Raw genomic sequence first — 17030 nt, 5'->3', positions numbered from 1 at the left:
CATGACCATGACTTCCACTTCCACCTGTCACCTCCACCATCTCCACCTCCAATATGACTTCCACCATAACCATCACCGTAAGTTCCACTTCCACCTGTTACCTCCACCATCTCCACCTTCACCATGGCCTCCTCCATGACCTTCACCATGACCATGACTTCCACCTCTATCTGTAACTTCCACCTGTCACCTTCATCTCCACCATGACCATGACCATCACCATAAGTTCCACTTCCACCTGTTACCTCCACCATCTCCACCTGTACCATGACCTCCTCCATGACCTTCACCATGACCATGACTTCCACCTCTATCTGTAACTTCCACCTGTCACCTTCATCTCCACCATGACCATGACCATCACCATAAGTTCCACTTCCACCTGTTACCTCCACCATCTCCACCTTCACCATGGCCTCCTCCATGACCTTCACCATGACCATGACTTCCACCTCTATCTGTAACTTCCACCTGTCACCTTCATCTCCACCATGACCATGACCATCACCATAAGTTCCACTTCCACCTGTTACCTCCACCATCTCCACCTGTACCATGACCTCCTCCATGACCTTCACCATGACCATGACTTCCACCTCTATCTGTAACTTTCACCTGTCACCTTCATCTCCACTATGACCATGACCATCACCATAAGTTCCACTTCCACCTGTTACCTCCACCATCTCCACCTTCACCATGGCCTCCTCCATGACCTTCACCATGACCATGACTTCCACCTCTATCTGTAACTTCCACCTGTCACCTTCATCTCCACTATGACCATGACCATCACCATAAGTTCCACTTCCACCTGTTACCTCCACCATCTCCACCTTCACCATGGCCTCCTCCATGACCTTCACCATGACCATGACTTCCACCTCTATCTGTAACTTCCACCTGTCACCTTCATCTCCACCATGACCATGACCATCACCATAAGTTCCACTTCCACCTGTTACCTCCACCATCTCCACCTGTACCATGACCTCCTCCATGACCTTCACCATGACCATGACTTCCACCTCTATCTGTAACTTTCACCTGTCACCTTCATCTCCACCACGACTGCGACCATCAACTACTTCCACCTTTGTCACCTTCACCTCTACCATCTTATCCCAAGCTGGCTCCTCTTTCTCCAAGGGTGGGGTAAGGGGGGCTCAGGGGACAGAGAACACTCCCTGATAATCCACAGGACCTCACAACCTCACCCCCGGAAATCCTAGGTGTGTCGACTCCACTGTGGAGTGGAGTGAATTCCAGGTCATGCTGCAGTTCTTTTTGCCTTTAAAACTAATTTTATATCCCCTTTGTGAAAGTGTGTCAGAGTTCCTCCCCTTATAGGAAGTTGATCAAGAGGATCTAGGGAGAGACCAGAACCAGGCAGGACAGTGTGTTCCAGGCCAGCCCAGTGAGAAACTATTATGGGATCTAGGCAGGGCACCTTGTGCTCACGCACATGCATACATGCATATACACGCGTGCACATGCACACCCCCACCCTCTCCACCCATCAGCGTGGCTGCCCACAACTTGCCGTGTGCTTGTATACCTGGAGGGCTGGCAGCAAGGGCCCCATCCACAGGCTGGATCTCCCCAACCCTGGCAGGGCTGGCCCTGAGATGCTCCAAAGAAGGGGTGAAGACCAAGGCCCAGGACCCCCACAGAGGGTGTGGCCAGGAGGACTTTGGGAGCTGCACAATGCTATGGAGTGACCCTCAGACTCATCTCCAGGGTGAGAACACCAAGCCAGGGTCCATTTCAAATGGACTCAGAGCATGGCCATCAGTTCCTAGGAACCAGGATTGCGGATGGGACCATGGTCGAAGGGCACCTGGGGGTGCTTTTGCTTTCCTTCATCTGGGCTGGATGTGCCTGGTTTCCTGCCTAACAGCCTTTACTGCTGCTGCTCCCAGAGGAATGGGGCAGGGCTGCTCCAGGCATTCCCTCTGGCTCCAGCCAAGGTCAAGGCTACAGACACCTTGCACTCATGCCTGGAGACTGAGGCTCCCACAGCATGGCTCCAGGCAGAGGAGGGTTAAACACAGCTGGAGCTCCCCTGGGGCCTGGAAGGGTCTGGGACAAAGCTGGGGGACAGGGGTGAGGGGGCCATGTCCCCTTGTCCACTCCCAGGCCTGCAGCTTTATTTTCACAATGTGTTGCTGGTCTGTTGACACCAGGAGCATTTCTCGCCTTGTTCTGGGGTTGGGACCAGCTAGCCTTATCCTTCTCAGGGGTTCTTAAGGACAGAGGAAGAAGGGAGATCTGTCCTGGGCGCAGGCTGCCCTTAGGGTGATGGGGGCCCTTCCTACAGCAGGGGATCCAGTGCAGTCTGGCTCCCTGTCTGCTTTGTGAAATCCAAGGCCTGTCCTGTCTACTACATAGAAAACAACAGTGGGTCTTAACAGCTCACCTCCAGGAGTCTGTCCTCACTGGTGCCAGTGAGGGGATCCCCAGTGAAGCATACCCCTGTCCCCTGCCCCCACACTTATTAGATCCCCTGAGGACTCCAGCTACACCTGCAGGCCACACTGATCTTAGGGTACCTGGACCCTCCACTGCCAATGCTTTAGTACTGCTAGCCCCTTCCAGTGCTGTGGCTGCAGCAGGGTCCACCTGGCTGTGGCATCAGGGAGAGGTGGAACCTGCATCCCTAATGGGATGACCAGTGAGCTGGGCTGAGAGGGGAACAGACATGGGGTCCTGGAGGGAGATCCTGAGGACGGTTCTCCCCGTCTCCCACCTCCAGCGATAGGAAGAGCAACAGTGATATGAGCAGCGCCTGCCCAGTTGCTGTCCCCACGTGCTTCTTCAAAGCATCCACAATAAAGGGGAATGAAGAAAATGCTGAGTCTCCTCTCAGAGCCAGATTGAAATTTTAAGTGAGCCAAGGTAGGAAGAAAACACAGGGGGTGGGGAGGAAGTTTCCCAGTGAGACTGCGGTTCAAGGCCTGACTCAGCAGGCAGGGAGGGCACAGGGGACCAGCTCTCCAGGGATGGAGAGGCTCTGAGCTGCTGCCCTGGCCCAGAGGGCGAAGGTTTTAACTGCTTACACCCCCGGGTGGGAGAAGGAGCGAGAAGCCAGTGTCTTGGTGATTCTCAGACATAGGGCGGCTGCACAGGTGTCATTTTGTGCCACCCAGCAACTAAGCAGTCCTCCTGGCCACTCAGCTCTGTCCCCAGTGTGGCTGGGATCTCTCCTTCTGTGTAGCCCAGACAAACTCACACCCAGTGAGCCAGGAGGTGAACCCCCCACCCAGGGCCTGTGTAGGTAGCAGTATGTGGTCCTGGGGGCTGGTCCATTAACTTTGGGGATGGGAGCTACCTGTCTCTGGGCAGCCCTGTTCAGGGACACGCTGGCCATGGTGTCCAGCCAGGCACCCTCTGCTGTGCTTAGCACAGTGCCTGGCATAGAATGAGGCCAAGTGCTCACTCAACTCAGAAGATTGTGCTGGCCTTATCCACGGAGGTTGTCTGGTCCCTTGGCAATGGCTCTTCTTACTGTACTTTGGGTGGATTTTAATCATGATCACTAGAAGGAGGTAGGGGGAAAGACTCTGGCTCCACTTGCAAAGGGGAGCTGGGAGCCTAGAAGAAGGATGCTGGCTGGGCAGCGTGTCAGACAGATCTGCCTCACAGAGCTCAGGATGCCTATCCCTGGGATCCCTCTCAAGTCCACAGCAGGAACCTGCACCCCTGCCCTCTGCCAGCAAGAAACACAGGCTGGCATCCAGAGGGGGGGTTTACTCTGAGTACCCCCATGCCTGTTAGCACCCACAGGGTGCTGTGCCCTGCCTCCCTTGCTCAGAGGCCTTGCATGTTCATGGTGACCCCTAGTAAGAGTCAGGCCTGGCTTTCCTCGGCCTCCCTAGGCTGCTAAGCCACATCCATGAACCTGGAGGGCCACTTGCCTTCCAAATACACCAGCAGGAGGTGGCAGGGAGACCCCGGCACTGGATCCGGGTCCTAGACACAAAGGTGAGCGCTCTGCTCTGGCTCTAGCACCAAAGGCTGGTTTACACACAATGTGACCCACACCACCACTTGGCTCCCACATCCCTGCCTCACCCCCTTCACCCCTCAGCTAGCCACACTTGACACACAATATCGGCTGAGGGGAAAAGAATCTCCAGACTGGAAAACAAGCCATGGAAGCTTCTGGAAGGAGTGCTGGGTTTGGGGGGTAGGCTGAACTGTGTCCCCCCAAAAGATCTGTCCAAGATCTCACTATGTTGCCCTTGGTAGAGTGCTCTGGCGTCACAGTTCAACCTCACACTCTTGGGCTTAAGCGATTCTCTTGCCTCAGCCTCCCAAAGTAGCTGGGACTACGGTCGCCTGCCACAACGCCCGGCTATTCTTCTGTTGCAGTTGTCATTGTTATTTAGCTGGCCTGGGCTGGGTTTGAACTCACCAGCCTCGGTGTATGTGGCTGGTGCCCTTTCCACTGAGCTTTGGGCGCCACCCAGATGTAACTTTTTTTACATTTTATTCATTTATTTCTTGGGACAGAATCTTACTGTCACCCCAACTAGAGTGCAGTGGCATCATCATAGTTCACTGCAACCTCAAATTTCTGGATTCAAGCAATCCTCCTGCCTCAGCCTCCTGAGTAGCTGGAACTACAGGTGTGTGTGACCATGCCCAGCTAGTATTTCTATTTTTTGTAGAGATGGGGTCTCACTATGTTGGCCAGGCTGGTCTTGAACTCCTGGCCTTGAGCAACCCTCCCACCTTGGCCTCCCAAAGCTCTGGGATTATAGGTGTGAGCAATCTTGTCCGGCCTTGCAGATATAATTAAGGTAAGAATTCTATGATGATCTCCTGATCGGGGGGCTCTAAATCCAATGATGACAGGAGACATAACATGGAAAAGACCGTGTGCTGGTGGAGGGGACACATCTACAAGGAGCACCAAGGGCAGCTGGCAGCCACCAAAACCAGAAACACCTGCAACAGACCCTCCTTCAGTCTCCAGAAGGAACCAACTCTGCCCACACCTTGACTTTGGGCCTGTTGAGCAGCGAGAGAATAAATATGGCTATTTTGAGCTACCCTGTTTATGCTGCTAGGAAACTAACACATGCACTCAGTCTTTAAAACCCTCTAAATTTAGGAAGTTGTATGGGAAACAGATAAACTGCCTTCTCTTGGGGGGAGTTACCCCTTTATCCTGCAGGCCCCAACTCTGCCTCCACTCCCTACCTTGGGGCCACAGGAGCTGGCAGGGAGATTCCACTCCTTTTTGTGAACCAGGCACTGGTGGCTCCTCCCTGCTCTCCAGGGGACTGTAAGAATAAATAAAAAATGGTTTCAAAGAGGATTACTGCCCTGCACCACATGACAGAGGCATGAAAGATTAATATCTTGACGTGCAGCTCTACACCAGCAACTGACAGGTGGCTGTACTCCACCATGTCCACTAAAGGCCCTGCTGAATAAAACGATATGCAAGAGACCCCCAGACTCTGTGCCCAGGGATCACAGAGTTAACAGGAAAAACGCATTTCAGTGACATACTCACTGAGGTTGAAGTTGTGGGGAAACTGCTGCATTCTGGGGCATGTGGTACAACGTGTTGGGTCCACGGCCTGGGATCCAGAAATCCCACTTACGCATAATAGTACTAGGGAAAAGATAAAGTGGCAGCAGAAAAATGCTTACGACAGCCTTATCTGGAAGGGTGAAAAGATACCAGATCTCTCAGGAAATACCATTTAAGTGAATTGGTGGAAAACAGGAGGGTCTAATGCGTTCACTCACAGTGACCATCCCCTGCCTGGGAAAGCACCCTGCTGAGGTGCAGAGTGGAGAGAGCAGGCAAACCTGAGTGGCCTGAGTCCCTCCCCCTGACCACACTCATCCTGCCTGTGACTCAGTAACTCTCCTCTGGTGGGAAGGGTCCACAGGGTGTGTAATCACGCAGGAGACTCCACTTGTAGCAAAGGGCTGGAGCTGGGGCTGGGCTGTGTCCCCAGGTGGTTCCCCCTTACTTGTCATTCCAGTGACCCTGGCTCAGGACCGAGGCCATGGATGAGCACCTGCCTGGCTAATGTGTGCCCGAGGGCGTAGGCCCAGGAATCCAGGAGGTCACATTGCGACTCTGTCCTTTGGTAGCTGAGGCAGGGCATGGGACCTTTCTCACCTGGGAAGCAGAGGCAGTCACGCAGCCTGCCGGGGGCTGCAGGAGGAAGGGTAAAATGCTGTCTGGGTTAAGCAAGGGCCTGAGCCAGAGCAAACCCACGACAAGTAGCAGTTGCCAATACAGGTAAGCATCGTGATGGTGATGGTGATCGTTGTCATTGTCACCAGCACCTCCCAGAGAGTAAAATGCAGTGTCTGACTCCTCTTCCTGCAGCCCCCTCCTGGCACTCCCAGTCCAGGCAGGGCACCCTCAGCTCCCTTGGAAATCTGTTCACGGGACCTCGGTCTTCTCTGCCTGTCACCTGGGAACACCTGATCTGGACATGCTGGGACAGTTCCTGCAGTTTGAAGGAATTACCTCAACATAATTAAGTGCCTTGGCTGTGAAAACACAGCTTGTGTCCTGTCTTGGGCATGGGCATGGCTGAGGGGCTGGGGTGGAGCCCTCTGTCCAGAGCCTAGGGCCATCAGCCTCTGACCCCAGCCCAGGCCACAGCAGCCGTAGCAGGTACCTGGCTGTGTCTCATCCTTAGCTGCAGGGGTTGTGCCCCTGCCTCCTGCCACCTCTGGCTGGGCCCTGCCACTCCCGGCCACTGCCTGTTGTTCAGGGTGCTCAGGGCAGAATTGTGCCCTGGGGGAAGACACTTTGGGGAGAGACCATCAGTGGCCAGACTGGCCTTGGGTGGGTCAGGGGCCTCTGGTGTTCCTTGTTTCTAAAGGCTTGTCCCTTTCTGCCATGGCCAGCCTCAGGGAGAGGAAAACAGGGAGCCTGTGGTGGGGACAGCCTTTACCTGCTCCTGGGAACCTAGGAGTGGTCCCCAGGCTTGGTGAGGCGGCTGGCACATTACAAGTCAGGCTGAGCTGGGACACAGAAGGGGACGATGGGGACAGGCATGCCTTGTCCTCATGGGGTCCGCAGCCTGGGAGGGGGTGGACGTCAGCAGTGAGGTTCACTGTGGTGTATGATCAGGCAGAGGCCCACAGGACACTGGCGAGAGGGCACAGTTGGCAATAAGTTACTGGTTCCGGGAACCCAGACAGCCCAACACAGAAAAAAGCAGCAACCCATATTGATCACTATACCTGCTCACTGTGGGGCTGTGTGGGAGACCAGGGATTCTGCTGAGCCCAGGAACATGTGCCCTCTTTTCCCCACCCCGCCTTTGCTCATAGTCTCCCTAGGACCTGCATGATGTATTGTGGGGCCCAGCCAGGCCCTCGGTACCCGCACAGCCTGGCAGGTGGTTGGGCGGCTCCAGCAGCTGGTCGCCATGACCATGATTACCAGGCTGCCGAGGGTGGGAGGACACTCTCTCTCCTAAGCATTCCTCCCAACAGTACCCTGGTGGGCTTTGCTAGAACCTTCTGGCAGGGAATAAGGCTGGCAGCACCTGGGTTCTGTGTATGTGTGTTGAGGGGTGATCACGGCAGCTAGCATAGCTCAGGGACCCTGGAGGTACTATAGGCCAAAGAAACACCCCGGCTCAGCTACACAGAGGGCGGGAAGCATCTTCTCATGATGTCCAGGCCCACAATGGACCCTTCCTCGGCCTGCCAGTGTCCCCTCCTACACTGTCTCTGTGCCTTGTGCCCAGCTCTCCCTGCCTGGAAGACCACCTCCTACTCACTGGTTACAGGCCTGGCTCTCCCCTGCCCACTCCTTTCCTGACTGTGCTGGATGGACACCGCTGAGACACTTTGGTTGTGGCCTGAGTGGCATCAGCATGCCTCCTCCCCCACCAACACAAGCCCTGAGGGCAGCGACCTTGTCTGCATCTCTGGTGGGTCAATGAGGAATGAGTGACATTCCTCAGCCACCAGCCTCATAGTAGAGCCAGAGCAGGAGTGGGCCATCTGGCCTAGTGTCACTGGGACGCCAGGTGCAATGCCAGACCACAGTGGCCTATGGGCTTCTTCTAAACAGGTCCTTCTTTTCTAGAAACATCACTGTTTTTCTGGAATGCCTCCATCCAGGGTCCCATTGATAATGGTCACACATACCAGCAGGACAGGAGCTGGCCTGTCACTCCTAGAGGACTTTCCTAAACCCATCTTTCAGGATGAAGGGAAGGCATGTAGCCTCCTGGAGCCTCTGAGGTGCCTTGGCACAGCCTGGCTGGTGTCCCCTGCTGCTTTTTAAATGGGAAGGACATAAACCAAGGAGTTGTTGGCTACTCCTGTGGGAGCAAGGCACACCTGAGCCCCGCAGAGAGGGGTGGTTTTGAGCTGGGATTGGCAATTCCTGCTTCAGGCACCTGCGTCCTTTACAGGAGCAAAGGGACAAAAAGGCTCGGGGTCTTCTGTCTATGACACCTGAATGTCTCCTGGCCTGGGTGACTAAGAATATCTTCTACTCGTTGACAGGGAAAAGCACGCCCTGCAGGGCCTAAGGGGAGCAGAGGTGGGCGAGGCAAGAGTGAGGAGGGGAGATGCCACAGGATACATCTGGACAGACAGGGTGCAGACAGGTGACAGACAGTGCGGGCGGGCACAGAGGTATGAGAACCAGCTGCTATACACAGTTCTGGCCTCCCCAAGAGCGGACGAGCCTCCAGGCCTGCAGCATCCCCAAACCAAACCCTGTTCCAAAAGGCCTGGGAACTAATAATAGCATCTTGCCACACTCTTGGGGATAAAGCACAATTTTAGATTCAAAGCTGACAACAGCATAGCAGGCCACTCCAGTGGGATGTGGGCTTCATGTGCACCCGGGAATTGAAGAAACCTGGCAGAGCCCTTCCCACTAGCTCCTTCGGCCATCACAGAGTGTTCCCTCCTGAGCTGCCTCAGAGGCAGAGGCGAGAAAGGCCCCCCGGTAACTAAAATGGCTACAAGTGTGTCTCAAAGCAGTCTTGGGGCCCCTGGATCAGAGTCACCAGGACTGATTGGCAGTGGGGTTTGCTGAGTGGCAACAGGACCCCCAGGGCTGTTCAGGCCCCACGCACTGTGGGCCTGGCGGGAGCGCAGCTGGCTCTGGACCATCAGGCCATCCTGGGCCCCCAAAGCCCCCCATTCTCACAGGCTCTGCTGCTGTGCTATGAAGTCATCACCAGGATGAGAGGATGAGTCCTGGTCTGTGGTCCCAGAAATGCCAGACGAGGCAGGAAAAGGGAGAACGCACCGTGGAAACAGCTGACGCAAAGGGGCTGACGCAGGAGTGGGCTGCTGATGGAGGTGGTGACGTTCCTCTGCCATGCCCCGCTGAGGCCCTGCTCTCAACTTCCTTTTCTTTCTTTCTTTATTACATTTCTCCACAGCCGTTTAGGTAAAAGAGCCAGCTCTGCCTCTGGCCTGGGTCCCTCAGCCTCCTGGCCTGGATACCTTAGGAAAGCGACTTCCATGTGCACCATTCTGGCATCAGTCAGAGAGGGACACTGTGGGGTGCTGGAAGCTGGTGGTGGTGATCTGTGACCCCCTGTACCTCACTGTCACTCTTGGTAGCCAGGTATCTCCTCTCCCCTAGCAGAGACTGTCTCCTGGGCAGCAGCTTCCCCCAGCCCCACACAGCAGACACTGCCACCCTCTGTGTCCCTCCTCCCTGGGCTCTGGGACGAGCCAGGGCTGCCCCCTGACCATCTTCACATTCACCTTTTTTCTCAAACCCCATGCCCCACAGCTGCTCCTGGGCTGTTTCCTGCCCACTTCACTCTTGGCACTACCCCCAGGTGAACTCATCCACTGTGAGGCCTGTGACCTGTGGGTGGGTGGCCATGACTTCAGGTCCTATCTCTCACGTGGCTCCCAAATTTGTCTTCTTAATGCCCATGGCTGAGGCACAGACCTTGGACTCAACTTGGCAGACCCAGCACGATGCTTCCCATACGGGAGTCTGAGCAGCCCACTTGGATCCAGCAAGAAAAGCTTAAAAGGTTCCCAGGCTCTGCTCCTTCCTCTCTCACCCCATCACTGTCCAGCTCCACGGAGGCTCTGTTCTCATTCCTGTGCGTGATCACACGGGCCTCTGGACACTGTCCAACCAACATAGTCCTCCCTCTGTAGCCTAGCCTGTGCAGGGCCTTCTCCCAGGCAGTCCTTTCTCAGCTCCGCCTCTCACAAGCTTGCCTGTCTCTCGGGTCTGGGTCCCGTGTCCCTGTGCCCTGATCTCTCCCCTGGGTACCATGTCCCTTTCCTGGCTCTGAGCCCCTTGAGGAGAGAGTGGGCAGGTCTCGCGTATCCTTGGTCCTTCAAATGTCTGCTGAAAACATGTTTACCCGTTACTAGTATTCATAGGTTTTAAACAATGTTTTAAATTTAAATTTATTTCCTAATGAATGAATTCATCAGAATCTCCTTGTCCCTGCATTCTACTTCTCACGCTTCTATATTCAGAAGGAGTTGGAAGGACACTGCTTCCAGAGAGCCCCTTCTGCCACTAGGTGTTCAGGACGGTGGGCCCCAACGCACTATTCTAGAGCCTTCTGCCCCGGGCTGCATTTGACAGCCTGTGGACATTAAGGTGTTTGTGCTCAAAGATTCCCAGACTTTCAAGGGATAGAAAATGAAAACACATCCATGGTGGAGGGTGGCCAGCAGGCCAGGGCTAGGGATGTCCCTCCTTTATGGGGGCTGGGAGCAGCTGTTCTCTGCAGACCAGGGCAAAAGGCAGCCTCTCCTGCCCTTTCTTCCCCTCCGCTTCCTGGCTCCCCCTTCTACCTCTTTCTAGCTGAAAGTGGTCAGCTGGGCTCCCTGGGTCCTTCCTGGGAGCAGGCAGTCTCTTCTGAGGACATGACTCAGAAGGAAACCCAAGTCACTCTGCCCTTGTTTTCCTGGGGGCTCAGCTGGGCTGGATGTTCAGGAGCTACCTGGGATCCAGGCAGGCTGATGGGTAGGGAAAAGTGGGCGGTTACTGAGCATTTCTATGTGCCAGAAACTGTCCCCACGCTTCTACTCTCCAGGCTCCTTTTCACCCATTCAGATAAAGGGAGATGGGAGAAAGAGGTTGCATAGCTTAGAGGGTGAAAGAGGCAGAGCTTGGAGGAACTCTCTGCGGGGGTGAGGAGCCATGGCAGGTGACAGAGGATCCCTGGGACCCAGACCCAGGGTCTTACAGGACCCAAAGAGGTGGTCCACAAGACCAGCCCTATGGTGAGTAGTTTGGTGGTTTGTCTTTGAATCTGGTGCAGGGATTGGAGAAGAAACGTATACTTGGCTTTCAGCCCCAGAGCTGGATAGATCTTGACTGCTCAACAGCTGGGGCTAGAGATCACGGGAAGGAAAACCTGTCTAACTTTGGAGTGCAGGTGGGAAGCGAGGCCTGGGGCCCCCAGGATTTCTACATTTCCCCCCACCCCCTTTTCTCAGTCTCATTTTATCCTTGGCCAGCCTGGCATCTAAATGGTTAGCTGTGCAGGGCCTGTGTGCTGGAGAAAGAGATGGCTGCTTGTGAAGAGGACATACAAGGGAAGCAGGTGCCTGTGAAGCAGGAGGGACAGGTGTGGGGGGTCAGCTGATATGCATGACCCCTCCTGGGAGAGCTCCCCGGTCCTCTGGGATTAACCACATGGTCACTCAGCAGAGCAGGGAGTGGCCTCCTGAGACCCTGTCCTTAGGGATAGGACTTAGAGACCTGGGTGTGCTGGTGGCAGGGTGCCCTCAGGCTGCAGGGTTGGCCTAGAGCCCATCCATGTGCACGGGAAGGAGACGGTGACTCTTAGGGCACCTCAGGATGTGGCAGAGGTGACAGAGACCCAGAAGTTGCTCAGGTCTATCAGGCTGGGAGACTCACATGCCTCTCAAGCCCAGGCTGAATGGAAAGTCTCAAGCCACTGGCAGTGACAGGACCAACAAACACCAGGAGTGTGACCTCTCACCGCCCCTGCAGCGTGTATCCTCTCTGGGGAAGGACCTTTTCTATTTGCCTCTTCGGTAGTGGCTCAGCTGAGAGAGCACATCTCTCCACACAGTCACAGATGGGCTGGGCTGGGCTGGGGGAGATGCAGTGAGTAGAGGGCTGAGAGCAGTGGCTGTCTGTCACCGAGGAAAGAGCAGTGCAGAGCTTCCCCTGTCACAAGAAAGGCCACTTTATACATGCCTCAGGGCCCAGGGCTGAACCTGACCCTCCTGAGCATCTGAGGAGACTCCCCCTGCAGAGGTGAGGACTTCTGGCATCTGTCGGGGCTCAGTGGGATGGAGGATAGGGCCCCTGCCACAGAGTCCTGGCAGGACAGGAACAGAATCAAGGTTTCTTCCCTAGCTGGGAGACTGGTGTCCGTCTTCCCACTGTCCCGTGTCTCTGCTTCCCCATCCTGGCTAAAGGGCCTACCTCTCAGGGCTATTGACAAGGACCTGAGGCAAACTGAGGTGAGAAGCAGAGTTCCAAAGTGGGGAGGGTGGTTCCTCACCTCCATCCCGCCTGGACCCTGGGCTCCCTGCCTCCTTTCTAGCTACAGAGCCATCTCTTTGAGGGCCACGAACAGCACAGGGCTCTTGAGTTGGGGCCTGTGGGCTAGGCAGCACTGCAGTCATAAGGAATTCTCTGTGGTTGGTGGCACCTTCTGCTCCCAACAGCCCCTCAGGTGAATTGGACACACCTGAGGGTGCAGGCTTCTCCCATGAATGTCAGCAACACCTCCAAAGTGGCTTTCCCAAAGGGAAAGAGTGCTTGGAGTCTTGGCTTTCTCCAGCTTGGACAGCCAGGGAAGTGAACTGGCACAAATCAGTAGGATGCGGGGGGCCCAGCCCAGCTCCACTGTGTGACCTTGGAGAAGCCTCTGCTCTCTGGGCTTCTGTTACTCCTCTGTTGGGTGGCCCAAACCCTTGCAGCTTTAGAGTCTTTGCCTCTCCCTGGCACAGGGAGAAGGGACAGAGAGAGGTATGGGGTCTCTGGCTCTAAACATCTCCTTCCTGAATGCTGCCCTCAGTGGCCTGCTGTTCCGCCTCCTGACTTGGGGACACCAGAAAAACACTTTGAGTCTGGGACTCTGGGGATGTGAGGGTCACGGAGAATTTAGCCAAGGACCCGACACGAGCTGCTTCTGGCCAGAGCCCCTGGAAATGGAGACGTGCTCCTCAGGGTCCTTGGGGGGTGGGGTGGGGGAGTGGGCAGTTTCTCCTTCAACTGCCCTGGAGGGCCAGGGCAGGGCACTAGCACATGGGAAAGCCTCCAGGGGCCCCTCCCTCCCAGCCCTCACCGGAAACTGCCAAATCAAAACTTTGTGCCACTCACTTCCTCTCGCATCATTTGGGTTTCAGAAGCTTATTTAAAAAAGAAAGCCAGTCAGCCAGCCCGCCCAAGGGTACAAAGCCTTCTCCAGCTAGCCAGCCCCCAGAGCTCTCCGCCCCTGCGCCTCACTCGCACCCACAGCCTGTGCTCCATCTCCTGTGCGCAGTTGGTTTTGTGCATGCTTCCTCCATTCTAGGCTCCTTATCCAGACCCACAAGGGTTTTTCAACAAAAGAAACACATGACAAGGGTTTCACATTTTTCATGACGCACCCCTCCAGCCCCACTGCCTGGCTCAGTCCCCGGGCACTAATCAGCACCTACGAGGCATTTGTTGACTGGTGTAGGAAAGAGAGAAGAAAAGAACGAATCTCCTCGGTTTTGTAAGGGAAGCCCCACCAGGCTGCTTTTGAGGCAGGGACAGGCTGCAACCCAGACACTGTCAGAGGCACTGTGGACTCAGAAAGGTGTCCTGGAGAGGCTGCACCTTGACCCTGATAGACAGGACCTGGGGGCCAAGTGCATGCTGAGTCTTCACGCTGTGAAAGCACAGGGCTTGGACCCAGGAGTTGCACACCAGCCTGGGCTCTGGAGCAGCCAAGTGAGAATCAGGTGGGCAGACTCGACTCTCCACACGCAGGTCTCCAAACCCTGCAACGCAGGGCCTGATGCAGCTTCCTCAGCACAGCAAGAGCTGGCTCTTGGCATTGGCAGTGTGTGTGCTGAGGAGGAGGGGGCTGGCATTTTTCAGGGGGAGGAGAAGTTGCAGAGATAGAAGAAATCCTGAAATGACAGACAGTGGGACAGCTGTGGCCTGAACTTGGTGTTCTCTCTCCTCGGATATGGATGTATTAATTTCCATAAATGCTAATAGCCCATTTCCCCAAGAGCTATTACTTATGTCATCTTCCTTTGGATACGGTTCAACACAGGGCAGACAAATGAAAGGGAGGAAAAGGCACCCCCCCATGGGCAGGCCCACCCTCTCCCAACCAGGAAGCTCAGGTCTGGTTCCTAAGGTGGCCCTGCCAACTGCAGGATCAAGACCCCCTGCCCTCAGCCCCATAGCCAGGTCCCTATCACGACAGGAAGCAAAGAAAGTTACCAACCCCAAAAATGCTGAATCACAAAGTGAGGCTGAGCAGGAAAGTGGGGGTGGGGTGGGGAGGGAGGTGGTGGCCAGGGAGGAGGGTGCTCAGGGGCTTCCCACCTGGAGCACCCCAGAATGCTCTAGGTAAAGTGTAGCCCTGCAGGAGCCCCCCCAGGACAAATGCCCAGAGACTCAGCGACGCCCGGATGCGCCAGGATGTGCAAGGATGGGAGGGTGGGAAGGTGGGAAGGTGGGAAGGTGGGAATGTGGGCAGGTACACCCGTTGCTGATACTGCAGCAGGAAGCGGTGCAGCAGCTGGGTCTCTGCATCCCGAAGGAGCAGTAGCAGGTAGGGAGGTGGGGAGGTGCTTTATGCCAGGGTCTGGGCATGAGGGAGAAGCTGAAGAGAGACGGGGGTGAGGGAGTGGGGGTGTAAGTAGCCCCAGGAACTGGTGCAGGAAAGGAGTGTCAAGGTCCCCGGGAGCAGGGCAACATGGAGAGAGCGCCCACGGGAGAGGTCGGAGGGGCAGAGAGCAGGATGGGAGGGAGGATGGGAACTAGCACCCGAGGGACACAGGGGCACGCGGGAGGACGAAGGATGAACCTTGCGGAGCAACGAGGGGGAGCAACGGGGGCGGTGAGACCAGGAGCGCTCCCATGGGGCTGCGCAGAGGCCGGGAGAGGGGACAGGAGGAGGATGGGGGGAAGGGGAGGAGAGGCTGCGGGCCAGGGAGAGGTCAGAGATGCGGGGGTCAGGTGCACCGCGTGATGCTGGAGAGGGATGAAGTTCGGGGTAAGGATCGGGGGTGCGAGCTGAAAGGTCGGGCAGGTTGACCGGGAAGGAAAGAGAGGATGGGGTGGGGGAAGGGAGGCAGTGGAGGAGGTGAGGAGACTGAGGAGGAGGTGAGACAGCGTTGGGGACAGGGACGCAGGGCCGGGTTTGAGATGGAGAAGGGACAGCGTGCACGCCGCAGCTCTCCAGGCGCAGGTCCCCGGAAAGCGCGGCCTTCCAGGGTCTCCCCCTGTACTCACCTGGGGGCTCCAGCTCCGGATCCAGCTCCCCACTCCGGATCTTCCTTCCCGCCCGGCCCCTGCGACTTTAGCACCCCCGAATCCCGCTTGCTCCGGCAGGTTCCGCTCGCAGCATCTTCACCTCGTGGGACGCCTGGGGCCACGCCTCCTCCAGATTTTCATTGGCTGGTTCTCACGCCAGTCACATTCCCATTGGCTGAGGGCTTGTCAGCCATGCAAATTAGGACGGGCCCGCCGTCTCGCCAATTGGCTGGTGTTTGCGGAGCGTATCCCCTTGACTTGGGCTCTGATTGGCCCCGAAGTCCCGATGACGAAAGGGAGGCGAGGCGGGTTTTTGGCCCGGGCCTGCAGCGAGCCACCTTCCGAGGCTCCTCCTGCGGGTGGCTGCAGACAGGGCGCGCCCCTCGACCGGTCCCCGGCTTGCAAGGCCTGCGGCTCCACTAGGCACCTGGCCTCTGGGTCTGTCGTAGGGGAACTTCCTCGAAAGCGTGGGCCTAGTCGCTCTTGGCGCAGTTGCTGGCCTGTCTCCTAGGTAACGCTGCCCGTGGAGGGCGGAACCATGGGAGCCGGCGCCGCGGGGGAGGTTGGACGCGGCCTAGAGGCGCGGGTGGCAGCAGAGCCGGCCCGGGCCACACAGCCGAGAGGTGGGATGGTTCGTTCCGCCTCTACGTGAGGACCCAGTGCCTCTGGGATGCGGCGGTGATCGCGGCGCGGAGCTGTACCTGCGGAATTCTCATCTCTCACCCCCTCCTGGACACTTGGTGCGGCCTGGCCGCCAGTGCCGTTGGGCGTCACGGGCTCCTTGGTGCTTGCCCTGGAGCTCCCGCAGAAACGAGGACTGTGCTGGTCGCCTGACCCCCTGCAGGCACCTTCCCGCAGGCTCCCGCTCGGGGGCGCCTGCGTCCGGCTGTGCGGCTCCGGCCGACCCTACCCCTGTGGTGGTCGTGCAACTCTGCGGCCCTCCATGTGCCCGCGAGGCTCTGCCCTGGGGCCGCTGCGGCCTTCCTCTCCCCCTTTCCTGCTGCCGCACCTCCAGGCTGGCCGGAACACGCGCTGCCCACTGCCCTTCCCCACTGGCGCCGGGCTGGCCCCTGCACACCACCTCACCCCCGGACTTGTGGGCCTCACTTATACCTGGGATCTTTTCGTGCCCGGCTTCCTAAAAGACCTCTGGATTCTGTCTCCCGAGTGTTGGGAAAGAGTATTTTCGGTGACGGTGGGCGGTGCCTTCTGGACCTAGGTCTCCTTGAGGCTTTCCTGTGCAGTCTTCCCAGGTTACAGCTGTGCCCTTTGTGTGCTAATTTGGGTCCTGTCTCCTTCTGGCTCCACTCCGTTGCATGGAGGCGATGAGCTTGTCTTCTGTGTTCAGGACCCATTCTCCTGGGCTTAGCACAGGGTCCCTCACTGAACAAGGGAATTCCAGGCAGTGCTTAATCAAACCTCTGCTTCCCCAAGAGCTCCCCGAGGCGTCTGCTCTTTACTTCTGGAAAGCAGGCTTCCCTGTGCCTGACAGAGCCTCCCTGCCTCCCGCCCCTTCTTTTTCCTGGGAAAGCCTGTCTGTGGGACTTCAGCTTCCTGGCCTATTCCGCCCCCCACCCCT

The 17030-nt window shown here is 56.8% G+C and overlaps 2 protein-coding genes across 7 annotated transcripts in view; one reads left to right on the top strand and one right to left on the bottom strand.

Annotated features, from left to right (window-relative positions):
* Window positions 1-15630, bottom strand: part of KCNAB2 (potassium voltage-gated channel subfamily A regulatory beta subunit 2) — an 83833-nt gene extending 68203 nt beyond the window's left edge. For all 3 annotated transcript variants that reach the window (XM_053576574.1, XM_053576570.1, XM_053576573.1), the window contains exon 1: window positions 15431-15630. The gene's annotated coding sequence lies outside the window, so the exon portion shown is untranslated. The remainder of the gene's footprint in view (window positions 1-15430) is intronic.
* The window catches only part of NPHP4 (nephrocystin 4), a 112643-nt gene continuing 110341 nt past the window's right edge, over window positions 14729-17030 (top strand). For 2 of the 4 annotated variants that reach the window (XM_053576566.1, XM_053576565.1), the window contains exon 1: window positions 15770-15962. The gene's annotated coding sequence lies outside the window, so the exon portion shown is untranslated. Of the gene's footprint in view, window positions 14748-15768; window positions 15963-17030 lie in introns of those variants that run through there. The other 2 variants (XM_053576564.1, XM_053576563.1) reach the window with 2 other exon arrangements.

Source organism: Nycticebus coucang, chromosome 22 (assembly GCF_027406575.1).
Source record: "Nycticebus coucang isolate mNycCou1 chromosome 22, mNycCou1.pri, whole genome shotgun sequence".
NCBI classification, from domain to species: Eukaryota; Metazoa; Chordata; class Mammalia; order Primates; family Lorisidae; genus Nycticebus; species Nycticebus coucang.
The sequence above is the reverse complement of the archived record's forward strand: the minus strand, read 5'-3'. Positions and strand labels throughout refer to the sequence as shown.